The sequence below is a fragment of the Heterocephalus glaber genome, unplaced genomic scaffold, assembly GCF_053883595.1.
Source record: "Heterocephalus glaber isolate CG9 unplaced genomic scaffold, H.glaber_assembly_v1.0 deba00001547, whole genome shotgun sequence".
In the NCBI taxonomy this organism is placed as follows: domain Eukaryota; kingdom Metazoa; phylum Chordata; class Mammalia; order Rodentia; family Bathyergidae; genus Heterocephalus; species Heterocephalus glaber.
This window is the reverse complement of record NW_028258340.1, coordinates 14,507,488-14,522,254: the sequence shown is the minus strand read 5'-3', so window position 1 is coordinate 14,522,254 and position 14,767 is coordinate 14,507,488. Positions and strand designations below refer to the sequence as shown.

At 37.1% G+C, this 14,767-nt stretch overlaps 1 pseudogene; it reads right to left on the bottom strand.

The window, feature by feature from the left end:
* Positions 1–1,428: 1,428 nt before the first annotated feature.
* On the bottom strand, positions 1,429–4,992 carry LOC101714171 (roquin-1 pseudogene; annotated as a pseudogene).
* Between the last annotated feature and the right edge of the window lie 9,775 nt (positions 4,993–14,767).

Here is a 14,767-nt window from a genome sequence, read left to right as displayed (position 1 = left end):
GTAACTTATTACATAACCAGTGCTTTCTGATTTAGTAGTATAATCCAGAAAGGGAATTGAAAATATAAGGCAAATATAGGATGGAGAGAGAGAAAGAGTGACTATAAAAACAATCCCAGTAAACTTTTTATAGGGGTTAAGTATAGACTTGTGGCATCAGAATATGTGCAGCATAACCAAATAATAAAAACATTCTTCCTTACTCTTTTCACCATTCTCATGAAGAAACTTTTTTTTCATTTTTAGGTACTAGGGATTGAATCTAGGGCCTTTGTACTGAGTTCCATCTTCCAGCCCCTTCTTTAGTTTTTATTTTGAGACAAGGTCTCACTAAGTCCCTCAGGCTGGGCTCCAACTTGGAATCCTTCTGCCTCAGCCTCCCAGAGTGCTGAGCTTACAGGTGGGTGCAACCACATCCTGTTATGAAGAAGCTTTGTTAATGCTAGAAAGCTAGTTCTATGAAAGCTGACTGCTAGGTTATTTACTACCTATTTATGCTAGTAATTCTAATGAACTATCCTTAAGACTCAGTTTGTATTTGCCAAATCTCTGAAAGCCAGGAGCTCCAGTATACAGGAATTTTATTTTATGCTTTTAGGTTTTGAAAGTGAAAACAAAAATACCCACTGAAATAATGTATTCCTACCTATTAATTTTTTTTCCTACCTATTAATTTTGAGTTCAAATCAATTATTAGTTTCTAACATGGTTAATTATCCTATGATTTCAGCAAGTTTAATTCAGAAAGCACAACTCCAAGTTTCTAATTATAAACATGAGTTCAACAGGCAATACACCAGCTCCATATTTCCAATGCTAGTAAGTTCCAGTACATTCCTAAAATAAACTTCATATAAATTTAATCAAACAATGTAAACAATGGATCCGTTCTTTGATTACATTAAGAAAATGCAGAGGATCCTTAACATGCAAATGAGGAACTCAATGTTTCAATGTCATAAGGAAAACATAATCTATTCCTGAAGTCAGTGGTCCAGAAAGGAAATAATTCCACAGAACAGCTCTGAGAAAATTTAATAACTTAGTCTACCACTGTCTCTACCACCACAGAAGTCTCAGAAATGCTAGTGCTTTTTTTCTGGTTTAGTTTATGTGGTGGTGAGAGTTAGGAAGGATTGGAGGTAAGGAATTATACACTGGGTATGTAATAATACCAAAGTACAAGAAAACCTACTTCATTAAGATCATACAATTAATCAAACAGAGTGTATATATAATATCTTCTTCTTTTTTAAAGGCCTGGATCCAAGGCATCCAAAGCTATTAAAATAAAGTTCATTCACAGAACAAAAACAAATTTAATCTGAATTGCTTGCAGATACTGCTAATTTTTTTTTACTTTAAATTAAAAAATGCATTAATGTGAACTATGTGCAGGGTTTGTTTTTAGTAGTGGTGTTTGTGCACATTACCTTCGGTGCTTTTCCTGGATTTCTCTGACCGCTCTTAGAGAAAAAGTTTAGAAGTCATCTGTTCTTTTACCCCTGTGCCTCATAACTGATTAGGAGCAGTAGATCAAAGCAGGACTCCTCATGTTTTAGGGAGCAGAACTGGGAGTAACTCTCGATCTCTGGGAGTCACTGTCATCCCCTCTGCCCTTGGGTTCCTCTGACAGGTTCAGAGAGCTGGTCTTGTTTGACAGGAGGCTGATATCCTCTTGTGCCAAGGATGATCCGTTCAGTACATCACTGAATGTCAATGTAAGGTCCTCAGTTGGAACCTTGTTTTGTGGTTCTGGTTGTCCATTTTCTGGTCGCTTACTTGTATTCAATTTGCTTTTCATGTCCAGAGAACACTGATTCTCCATACTGAGCTCCCGAGTTCTCGTCCCGATTTCACTTTCCACCTGGTGCAGTTCCAAGCTCAGCTGCTCACTGGAGATCACTGCAGGCCACTTTGGAGGTGGAGGTGGGGGCTGCGGCTGGCCTCCCAGGGCGTTTGGCTCCCTCTGCAACACCAGCCTGTTACTAACAGCCTCCAATCCACGTAACTGGGTCTGCTGGCTAATCTGATGGTTCAGTTGTTGCAGTTCTAGTCGAAGCTGTTCTCTCTCAGCAGATGGAAGGGGCTTTCCATGACTGGCCACTTCTGCCATGGAAATTCTCTCCCTCTCACTGAAGTGTCCCTGAGAAGGTACATTTTGATGGGGAGAATATGGAGAGGCTCCCCAGCCACCATGGGCTCCATATGGACTATAATTCGAAATGTTAACAGATTTTGTAGGAGCTCCCTGAGGTGCCATAGCCTGCATTGGGCCAGCACCCTGATATATCGTTTTGGACATTCGAGAGACGGCACCAAACCTAGATACTGTTGATCAGTCTCCAAATGGGATAAGGTCATCATCACTGGTTTCTACTGCTCTTCTTTGAAGATCCAATCGCTGGTCTCGCATTCCTTTAGTGTCTACATTCATCATTTCCACACTCCCTGCTGCCACAACATCTTTGGGTTTTGCATCTTTGGTTCCAATGTAGGAGCCGATGGTGTCACATGACCAAGGAGAGTATTGGCTATAATCATTTGTTTTGTATTTCCCAGCTACCTTCAATTCGTCATCCAAAAATTCCTCTTGATGGAATGCAGGCGGTAATGTTGGTGAAAGTGCAAAAGGAGGTGGAGAGATAACCTTTCTTTCCTCTAACTGGGCCATTATTTCCTTTCGTCTACGATGCAGTTCATCCAGACTAGGATGTGGCTGTGGAGGAGGAGGAAGTCAGCCATAAGGAGGCTCTCTGGGATATGAAGGTCTGATCTGAGTTGGATGAGGAGCCACTGGGTAGTAACCTTCCATCTGCTGGTACCTTTCTCTGGTCTCTGGTATATAAGATGGTACTGCTGCAGGCGGAATCTCAATGGGTATAGGACTTTCTCTGAAAATCTCTTCTCTTGCTGTGCAAGACTGAGCAGGGTACACTCGATGGCTGTCATAGTGAGGTGGGTACATAGCTGGGTACAGTTGAGGCTGTGTGCCATATTGAGAGCTTACAACACGATCTTGGAGGTAGGGTAGATAATGATCCAAGTATGGAGGACCAGCTTCAGGAGCAGATGGTGGAGGTCGGACAAAGCAGGACACACACTGTGGTGGTGGAGTATAATACATCCCCTGCTGATAAGGTGCTGGTTCAAATGGTGGGGCAGCTCCTCGAGGATCCTGATAATAAACATCAGCTTGTTGTGGTGGGTATAACTGAGAACCTCGAGGTACCATCTGAAGGGGCTTGGTGACAGGAAGGGGAGGCAGCTCTGGTGGCCCCCTCTGAGGTACAGGATGTGGAGTCACAGGTAAGGCAGAAATACTTTGAGGGACAGACTCTAGCAGATCAGGAGGGGATCCGGGAGCACTACTGCTCAGATGATCTATCTTTCCTGGTTTCAGACTAGAATCATAGCTGGGGTCCGTGCCTCGTGGGATGAGCTGTGTTACTGTGTTCCCTGCTGACACAATTCCATTGTGCAGAGCAGAGGCTTTTCTGCTAGGCAGATCCACTGCAGCTTCATCTGGAAGGATTGCTGCTGAAGGCAGGCCCACCTCATTAAGCTGACCCAAAGAGGCACTCAGGGGTCTTCTAGGGACCAGACGTTTGTTCATTTTACGAAATTTTTCCAGTTCCTCCTGGGAGTGTGCAAATGTACAGCTGGCTCCACGAGGGCATCCTCCCCTCTGCTTCATATCTTGACACATGTATGTTTTATATTTGCTATGCTGTGGAGGCTGCTGTTGATCTGCTCCTTTTTTGCTGTGGTTCTGAATATAATCAACCAGGCCATGTACCATGGTACGCACAGCAACCAGCCCATTTTCTAGCTGTTCCCATGTAGGAGGAGGAGCATCTGGACCAGGGTCAATATTTGCTAATAGCCCCAAATGGGGTCTTAGGCATTTCAAGTTTGCTGGGTCTCCAGTCCTCTGGAGAGCAATTGTTAGTTCCTGAACGCTCTGTGCAAAAGAGGCTGGGGTCTGCAACTTGTCAATAATGGACTGCATATGAGATTTATGAGACTGGTCTCCATAAAGCAGAGAGGACCACTGGTCTGGTGCAGTTCTCAAGCCCGCTTCCATAGCAATCTGCACTATCTGGGAATCATGCTCTCGTCGCAAAGCTTCATAGGTTCTGAATTCTTCTTTCAGCTGCATCAAAGAAGAATCTTCATCACGCTTGGTGACTTTAAAGCAAGAAGCTCTATAAAGAAGCTGAACAACATGCCCAATGCTAGTCTTAGAGGCTTGAGGAAACCGTGGCTCCAACCTCTGCACCACAAAGAGAACCAATACTTTTCTTGAAAAAGCAGAACCGTCTTCTAAGGCCAGGAGAACTAGCTTTAAAGCTTCCTCTTGGATTGCTGGTCCAAGGAACTGACAGCCCCTACCTCTGACTGCTGCCCAAAGGTTGGAAGAGAGTTGCTGAGGATTCTGGTGCTGGAGAATGAGATCTGTAACTGTTCATTCACCTAAAGATCGAGCAGTTCTCATGGCACGAATTCTGCCTTCCTCCACTAGTTGACAGTGGACCAGAGTCACAAGCTTCCTTTACATCAGGTGACTGAGAACACTCTGAGTAGTGCTATTCAAACCCACTCCTCTAGCACTGCTGAGCAGTTTCAGGTACAATGCTAATTCTTCTACACATTTCTTGGCTTCCTCATAATGCTTTGTATCTTCAACACCACTACACAATGTAATGGGCTGCTGCTCAGGGACCTGAGCACCCACTAGCTGTAGCAATGCTGAGTTCACAGGGAGGAGCTCAATGTCTGTATTGATAGTGGTCTGGTCAAATGGGCAAGCCTTGCAGTGGAGTTGATTCAGGCACATCTTGCAGACAGTATGGCCACAACCCAAACTGATAGGTTTTCGAATTGTTTCATCGAAAGTCTGAGTGCAAATTGGGCAGGAAAGGAAATCCGTCCATTGTGGAGCTTGTACAGGCATTGCTTCTGGAGTTACAATTCACTAACACACACACACACACACACACACACACACAATCTAAAGCAAAGATTCCACTGGAATCAAAATCTTTGAAAAAGGTTTATCTTTTTTTAAATTATCTTCTGTAGATACAGTCAGCACATAGTGTGAAATTTAACTGCGCTGGTCCGAGCCGCAGCTCCTCTCAGCTATCACCAGTGCCTCCTCCAGCCCCCCACCTGCTGCTGCTGAGGCCGCTCCTGCAGCAGGGGCCATCTTGTTGGTCGGCCTCCTCTTCCTCCTCCTCCTCTTCCTCCTCCCGGTCCTCCGCCGCCCCCTCCTATCTTCTTATAATGAGATACATCATAGCTATTTTACCACTGTTCCACCTACTGGCATATTTACTTAGCAAAGTTAAGCAAGTTATAAATAATATATAGACTTAAATATTCCCATTTTGTTATTTGCACAAAATAACAAAGAATAACTATTCCACATCCTGGGTGAATATAAGAATCATTTGTGGCATGTCTTAAAATCACATATGCCAGGTTTTACCCAAGATGTGCTAAATCAGAATTCTCTCAATTGATTTTAATTCATAGCTGAGAGTTGCAATCCCTGGATAGAAATAATTTGAACACAGGATATAGTCCAAAACAACTACTTTTTTATTTCCTCGCTCTAAGTATCTAACCCAGGGCCTCAAGCATATTAGACAAGTACTCCGTCACTGAGCCACACTCCCTACCCCAAGACTACTGCACTTAATAAGAACTTGATGCTAAGTGAGAACAAATGACTTAAGATATAAAAGAAATTCCTAAATAAATAAACATGAACAATGTCAGGTTATGTTTTTTCATAGTACTGGAGATTAAATGGAGACATGCTCTTGCTGGGATTACACGTGTGTGCCCCTGTGCCTGGCTAGGCTACTTTTTTTCTATATTTCTAGAAAGTTCATTATATTTTCTTATAGAGCTAAATACCAAAAAATTATAAAAAGTGTTCTTGCCGCCTTCTGTGTATATTTTATCATCTGATCCACTGTTCCAATTCACTAATATAGATGAATCATAATATTTAGAAAATAAGCAAAGACAGATCAATTTTATAAGTTGATTCATGCCAGATTACTATAAAGTGGTTCAGGTACACATGAAATTTTCTGATGTTTAATTGTTGTCTACTGTTAAAATAGTAAAATTCTGCAGACACATAAATGTTACTGCATTATATCCACTGACTTCAAAAAGAAAGCTGACCTCATTTTATTATTTACTGAAATTTGGTAGATGTATTTGGGGAGGTATCAAAAATTTTAGCTTATTTCCTAGTGACTAGCAAAAAATTTCCACAATCATTTCATATTAAGAAATGAAGTATACTCTATAATCTCAGTTATCCACTAGTGATAACTTAATCTTGCTCCTCAGATTTAAATGCAATGTTTGAATTTTTAATACAATTAAAAATTCACATATGTATTCCAGTAAATTCTACTTTATCTGGCAAATGTTCAATAAAAAAGTCTGAATGTTTTTATTGACAAGAAAAAGTAGTGGACTCCTCATTATTTCATTAAAATTAATGATTCCTACTTCCACTGCACCCTTCTACATTTGTGACAAGTGAATAATCTAAAGTTTTTCACAGCCGCGGATGTAGCTCAGTGGCGCCATGCCTGCCTGGCAAACACGAAGTCCTGAATTCGATCCCCAGTACTGAAGAAAAAATAGATAAATAAATAAATGTCAGCTGAGGATTCAGCTCAGTGGTGCTGCACTTAGGTCCTGAGTTCAATTCCCAGTACTGGAAAAAGAAAAAAAAAAATTCATCTGTTAGCTACAACCACTGTAGACAAACTGATTCATTGAAATACATTGATTTTACAATTATATTCATTAATCTGTAATGGTTGAGAATTGATTTTCATGATTTGGAGAATATGCTCTTTGATTCATTTATAAACTATTATCTTTTTTTCTAAATATTAGAGATTAATTAATGTAAGAAAGAAAAAATTAATGGAGGAGGCCCACAAGGAAGAAATCATATTTTTCTCCACAAGATAATTGAGGAATACATTTGATTAAAGTAATACTTTACAGAAACTAAAAGCATTTGTATTTGACAGGCTCCTGGAGAAGTAGGAAAGCAATTCTAAATAGATCATTTTGGATATGGAACAGACATTTCCAGTTATCCTTGCAGTTTTTAGTCTTGGAAAGATCTAAGGAATGCTAAGCAATGTTTCAATGGCTGAATGAACAAGAAAATATTTGCTGCCACTAGAGCTTCCCACAGCACAGCTTTGCCCCGCACTCTAGACTAAGGACTTTACCACAAACACAGGCAATTTCCAGTTTCAACAGGCTTTTCTCTTTCAAGTGGCTGCCTTTGGCCTCATCTTCCTTCCTGGAACTGTCAGTTACTCTTCAACAAATATTCAATTCATGTCCTACAAAGAAATGTCCTACAAAGAAACACTTGGTTTTGCCTTTGCATTCAATTCTTCTTCATATATATATATATATATATATACACACATAACCTCATATTAGTGCAAATCACTTTGAAGAATCAACACTTTTCTGGCAGGAGAAAATCAAGAAATAGCATTATTAATAGAGAACCAAGTCGTATTGCCTACAGCATTTGACAGATTATTAATGAACCTTTCCTCACAGACATTTTGTCATGTAAGAAACTGTAACTTAAGAGCACCATCTACATAAGCAAAAGGGAAATATTAATAATCTTTTTCTACCTAAAGAATATATCCTAACCCATTAGCTCACATTAAAATAAATGAGGTTTAAAGTCACTTTGGGATAGAGCTACTAAAACTAAGATGTGCCCTAGAAAATTGAAGATCTCTAAATAATTTTCACTGACCTTAAATATTCAGAGGTATATTTGGTAAATAACAAAAAGCCTTCAAAAAATAAGTCAGAAGAATATTATTCATGGCTGAGCAAGAATTGAAGAATAAAAAACTCTGAGGGAAGGTAACAAATGAGAATAATACAAAGGAATCGCTTGACAAAACTTTTACTTTTGTAAATTGTGTTTTTCCCTGAACTTTAACATTGGCTGTTTGAGATCATTATAATATTTTTATGAAAGAAGAGATCAGCAAATAGACCACTGAGATGGTGGAAGAAAAGTCTAGAAAATTTTAAAATGAGAAAAATTACTCATCAAATTATAAAGAATGATCATAGTACTGTAAATGTATTCATTCTCTAATAACATAATGTCTTCATATTGTATTGCAGTATCAAATCCTAAGGAATATTTCATAAGTATTATTTTTTCTCAATATATTTGGAATTACACTTGATTTTAGTGAAATAAAATATATGCAGCTTCAACAAAGACATTCCGCGTCTTTAGGTCAGCTAACAATTCCATCAAATTTATTTTCCCTAAACTTTGTTGCTATGTAGGAAAAAGTGTGAAAAATTCTGTAGCAATGTCTGTATCTTTAACAATAGAAGTAATTATATCAAATATAATATTGAATATATATGTATATTTCAAATTAAATACATTTTATATCATATAATTATCAACTTATTAATAACTAATTTCATATTGGTAATATATTTTCCTTTGACAAACAAAATAAACTGAAACAGACTCTCAGGCCTATGAGACTAAAGTCAATATTTATTGCAATCATTCAGCATTTAGCACAAAGGTTGATGTATACTAGATCCTTAAGAAATAGTTATAAATCTATAACTATAACTGCTATAACTCAGTGATAAAGCATCTTCCTAGCATGTAGGAGGCCTTGTATTGATTCCCAGGACCAAGAAGGAAGAACGGGAGGGAGGAAGGGCAGAGGGAAGGGTTACTATGGTGTGTGGATGCCATTCCAATTCAGTGTTGTCAATCAGTACTTGAGAATCCCATAGATCTGCTCTTACCTTAATATATAAATGAAAAATTACTATGAGCATTTTCAAAATTATCTTGATCTCTTTATAACTCAACATGGGCACACAAATTCGTTGTCCACATTTGCACATCTTTTGAATTGTGCTATGTATAACTGCTGCTAGAAGGCATGTCCTAATGTAAAAATAACAAAGTCCCGTGTTCACACTTATAGTCATGTTAACTTATTTTACCAACTGCAAAGACTACAATTTCCTTCTAAAAGATTGATTAGGAAATGAAAAGTGAGTTAATAGAAGAAGATTTCAGCATCTTCAATTACTGAAGTTAAGGAGATTATGGTAATTCACAAAAGCAAACTGCATGAGAATAAAGTATCATTTTACTTTTTGCATATTAATAAATAAGAATTTTAAGGATAGCCTACACTACGTGAAAAAAAGTTACATTATAAATTATCACAAACTAAAGTTGTCGGTCATTTTAGCAAACAAAAGAATGGTCAAGAATTGTCTACATCAGGGTAAGCATAAGGCACCTAAAAGAAAACTTGCACCATGGCAATTAGATCAGTTTTCAGTACAATGTGACTGTGTTTAAAACAAAAAGCATTAATCAGAAGCAGAAATTTAATTTTTAATTTTAATTTTACTAGCTTAACAGTTTCATTTGTAATATTTATATATTATTAGTTGTACAGATATAAAACATATCTTTAAGTATAGAGATTTTTACGTGTGCATATTTAAGCAGATGGGAGTTAATAATAAATCTCATCCAAAAATACAATTTAAATACATATTCAACATGCACTCCTACCCATTGTTTTAAATGGCAGTAGTAATAACAGCAAGTTTTTGATAACCACTTAATCCATTAATTTATATTTTAACTCTTTTTTTTTTGTACCGGGGATCGAACTCGGGTCCTCGTGCTTTCGAGGCAGGCGGTAGAACCACTGAGCTAAATCCCTGGCCCCATATTTTAACTCTTATTATGAAGAATTTATCATTAGCTAAATTAAACAGTCTTTGTGCTAAAGAATCCATCAACCTGCCCATCTTACAAACTACCTAGGGAATAATTCAGTTAAGAGTGTCATTCTCTGCTATTTACAAATTGTGAGTTTGAAAGATATGGAAGCAATCTAAATGCACATGAAGAGATGAATAGAAAAAGAAACTGTGATATAAACATAACAAAATACTACCCAGCCTTTAAAAATAAGAAAATTCTCCAATGCATAACATAGATGAACCTTGGAAAGATTATGCTAAATAAATCAACCATAGAAAGATAAATACTTAACGATTCCACTTGTATGGTGTATTTAAAAGAGCCAAAATCAAACAGTGAGATTTTGGATGCCAAGGCCTAGAGGAAGGGGCAGTGAGGAGTTACTAATCCAGAGATATAAAGTTTCAGTAAAGCAAGATGAATAATCTCTAGAGACTTCTCGTGTAACATGGTAAATGTAGTCCACAATACAGTACTAGACTTAAAATGTTGAACGGGTAGATCTCTTGTTAAGTATTCTTACCATAATTATAATTTTTAAAAGACATATTACATTCTGTCTAATTCACAATTTCTTTACTTATAAAATATGAGTGATGAGAATAAAAATTAACTCAGTGTTTCTCTGGCAATAAAGGAGGATCCAATTATTAGTTTAACTGAGTCCATTTTGTCTTCCTCTGGCCAGTCCTTTTCTGAGTTACTCTTTCCCACAGTTTATTCTCAATTTCAGGATCACAAATCTGATAGATAAACATCAAAATAAGCAAACTGAGATGAGCCCTTGGGCAGAAGTAATTTCCAGTGCACCAAATGGAAGCATTTTCCCAGGCACTGAATGGAGTCTGCCATCCCCATAAGACTCTGTGTGCTATCCAAACCCCCTGACTTTTGCCTTTGCTCTTTCCACTTGTAACCAGAAAGTTGCTACTGGCAGCCCTAAGACAGTTTGTATCCCTTGTGTTGTCACATTAGAATTAAAGTTCCTAGTTTGATCTCACCAACTCCTTCTCTACCTGGTTTTTTTTTTTTAGGATAAGTGGCCAGATCTGGTCAGTGGGGTTTCCCAGAGTCAGGCTTCTGTTCTGGGACTCACTAACAATCATGATATAATGTAGAATGAATGGACCAGAGACCAGTAATATTGACTTTGCCCTGATATATCACTTTTCACTACTCTCATTATATAATGTTTTTGTTTATTCATACACATACAAACACATACACACATATATATAAATACAAATATACACACAAACACACACATGGACAAAGAGACAATCCAACAACTGCCAGTACTTATGGTCCACTTTTCCATGAATACAACATTGAGTCTCTTGTATAATACAACATTTTAAAAGAGAGAACTATATGAAACCCAGAAGAGCACTTAACTATAAAAATGTATATATGAGGATTATAGAAAAATTTTTGCATTAGTTTTTTTTAAATACTTGGCATACATAAAGATGAACTACGATAAATAATAACAAGAATGAAAAGGTGGAAAAGGGAACTACAGGAGGAGGGAGGGGGAGGGAAGGGGATTAAAAAAAGAAACAAACTGTATTATGTAGATGTACCGACTCTCCAAGATGACTCTAAAATGCATGTACTGCAAACATGTACTAATAAAGTAAAATTAAAAAATACATTAGCAAATGGAAAAAATCCTTAGCATATGATAGGTGATCAACAGCAATGTACTGAATGAATGAATAAATGAGAGCTAATCACTGACCATGAGTCAGCACTTATTTTCTATCATCAGTTGTGTCCCTGCTACTTCTGTGTTATGGCTTGTGTCCAGATGTCCCCTTCATGCGATTGAGGTGGGGCTATTTTGGAGGTGGGTGGATCTAGAGTGTGTGATTCATGGTGCAATGCTAGGCCTGAAAGCATTAGAATTAAGAGTGTGAGGGCTACTAGCCCTAAGTAGTCTAAATAAGATAAAAGGGACAGGGAGACACTGTTTAGGTCCCTTGTTGCTTTTGCTACCATGTGGGTGCCATGAACTGTTTCTCTTCTGCGATGTCCCTCTGCCATGTGCCACTCGGCCTTGGAGCCAACAGATTATGGACTGAAACCTCTACAAACTGTGAGCTAAATAAACCTTTTCCCCTCTAACTTTGGGTGTTGGGTATTTTGTCTCAGCAACGAGAGCAAAGTAACTAACACACTCTGTAACATTTTTAAATGATGAAATAAATGAAAGTTAAAGAGTTTTCATAGACTATAGAACTAAAATTCTGTTCACTTCAAACTTCTTACAAATAATACTGTGATGGTTAATTGTGTCAACTTGACTGGGCCACAGAGCGCCCAGATGTTTAGTCAAACATTATTCTGGGTGCATCTATGAAGACAATTGTAGGGGAAATTGACATTTGAATCAGTAGATTGAGTACAGAAGAGTGACCTCCTTAACATAGATAAGCTTTACCTAACTAGATGAAGTCTCAATTAAAACAAAAGCTTATATTCTCTCAAATAATATAGAACTCCTGTATGACTGCCTTCAGTCTAAGACATTGTCTTTTTTTCTGCCTTCAGATTCAAACTGGAATATTAGCTCGTCCTGGATTTCCAGCCTACTAACCTTTGGACTGGAACTACACCACTGATTCTCCCCAGGTCCCCAGCTGCAGATGTTGGAACTTGTCATCCACCATAATTGTGTGAGCAAATTCCTTATAATAAATCAATCTCTGTTCCTTTTTTCCCCTCCCCTCCCCTCCCCTCCCTTCCCCTCTTTTCTCCTCTCCCCTCCTTTTCTCCCTTCCCGTCCTTCCCCTTCCTCCTCCCTCCATCCCTCCCTCTCTCTCTCTCCCTTCCCTTCCTTCCCCTCTTCTCTTCCTATTTCCTTCCCCCTTCCTCTCTGTACAAACACACACACACACATACACACATACACACACACTCCATTGTTTCTCTTTCTTTGGCCAACAATGAGTAGTAAAAATAATGACCACAATCATTTCAAAGAAGCTATTATCATACAGTACTGTATTCATGTTTTTAAAAACTAAGATTTGCTCTAAAGTTTTCTCCTATCTGTATTTAGTTTTTTTCTTCTTCATTAAAGTAAAACAGGATGGGGTTCTTTTATTTGTACATATGTATACATCCTTCATGGAAAATTGGGCTTACAAGTCATACTTATTTATTTATTTCCCTTATAAAAGGAGATTTTAAGTGTTAGGTTTCTTTTAGCTATATTATATAATTATATATATTTATTATATTTAATTATTTCCTTAGAAGTTAATGATGAGGGGTGAAATATCTATTACCCTTTTCTATACATATAACCATAAACTAGTATTATTTTTTTAAATATCTGAAGAGTAAGATTATGGAGACCAACTAACCTTTGATAAAGTTCAATGTTCCTTCATAAAAACACTGAACATATTAGTTATAAACATACTAACATAATAAAAGCCATATATAACAAGCAACAAGCGAATATCATACTGAATGGGGCAAAGCTTAAAGTCTAAGATTTGGGACAAGACAAAGATGCCTGACACATTTACCACTTATACTCAACATAGTGCTCAAAGTCCTAGCCAGATATATCAGATAAGAGAAAGAGAGAAAAGGAATTTAAATTTAAAAAGAACTCAAATTTTAAAGGTTTTCAGTAGACATGAAAATCTAAATCTCCATCAAAAACCTATTAGAGCTAGTAAATGAATTCTGCAAAGTTGAAGGATATGATATCAATATACAAACTCAGTAGTGTTCCAGTATGCTAATAGTGAATTATCTGAAATAAAAATCAAGAAAACAATACAATTTACAAGAGCTGAAAATAAAATACCTATGAATAAGGTAGCCAAAGAAAAGAAAGATCTCTACAATCAAAATTATAAAACATTGATGAAATAAGCTGTACAATTCACCAAAAAAATGTGGAAGAATATCTAGTGTCCATGAATTGGAAGAATCAGCATAGTTAAAATGTCCACACTACTCAAAGTTTTCTATAGATTTAATGCAATCTCTATCAAAACATCAAATGACATTCTTAACTAAAGTAGAAAGAAAACCCTAAAATTTATACGTGACCACAAAAATCTCTGAACAGCCAAAGCTATCTTGAGGGGGCAAAAAGATGGAAGTATTACACTACTTGATTATATGACATACTACCAGGCTGTAGTAACCAAAACAGCATGGTATTGGCATAAAAGCAGACATATAGACCAATGGAACTGAGAGAGTCTAAAACTAAACCCACACATATACAGTCAACTGATTTTCAAAAAAGTTGCTGAGAACATGCACTGGAGAAAGAATATTCTTCTCAGTAAATGGCTCTGATAAAACTAGATATCTATATGCAGAATACAGAACTATACTATGTTTACAAAAGCCAACTCAAAAACAGTATTATAAAAGTTAACTTAAAGTTGATTAAAGACTTACATGTAAAAGTAAACATTTAAACTACTAGAAGTAAACATAGGGCAAATATTTCAGGATATTGGAGTGGAAATGGATTATTTCAACAAAATTTCAGAAACACAGAAAACAAAAGTTTAAATAGACAAATAGGATTGCATCATACTAAAAAGCGTATGCTTACCAAAGGAAACATTCAACAGAGATAAATATACAGAATTGGAGAAATATATGCAAACTATCCCCCTGACAAAGCGTTAAAATCCAGAACATACAAGAAACTATGAAGCAAAATATCAAATAACCCTGTTTTTAAAATGGGCAATGGATTTAAATAGACATTTCTTTTTAAAAGACATATAAATGCCCAACAGGTATATTTTTAAAAAACCCTAATCATCAGGGGAATGCTTATCAAAACCTCAATGAAATATAACCTCACACTCATTGAAATAGATATTATCCAAAAGTCTACAAGTTCTGGAGGGGATG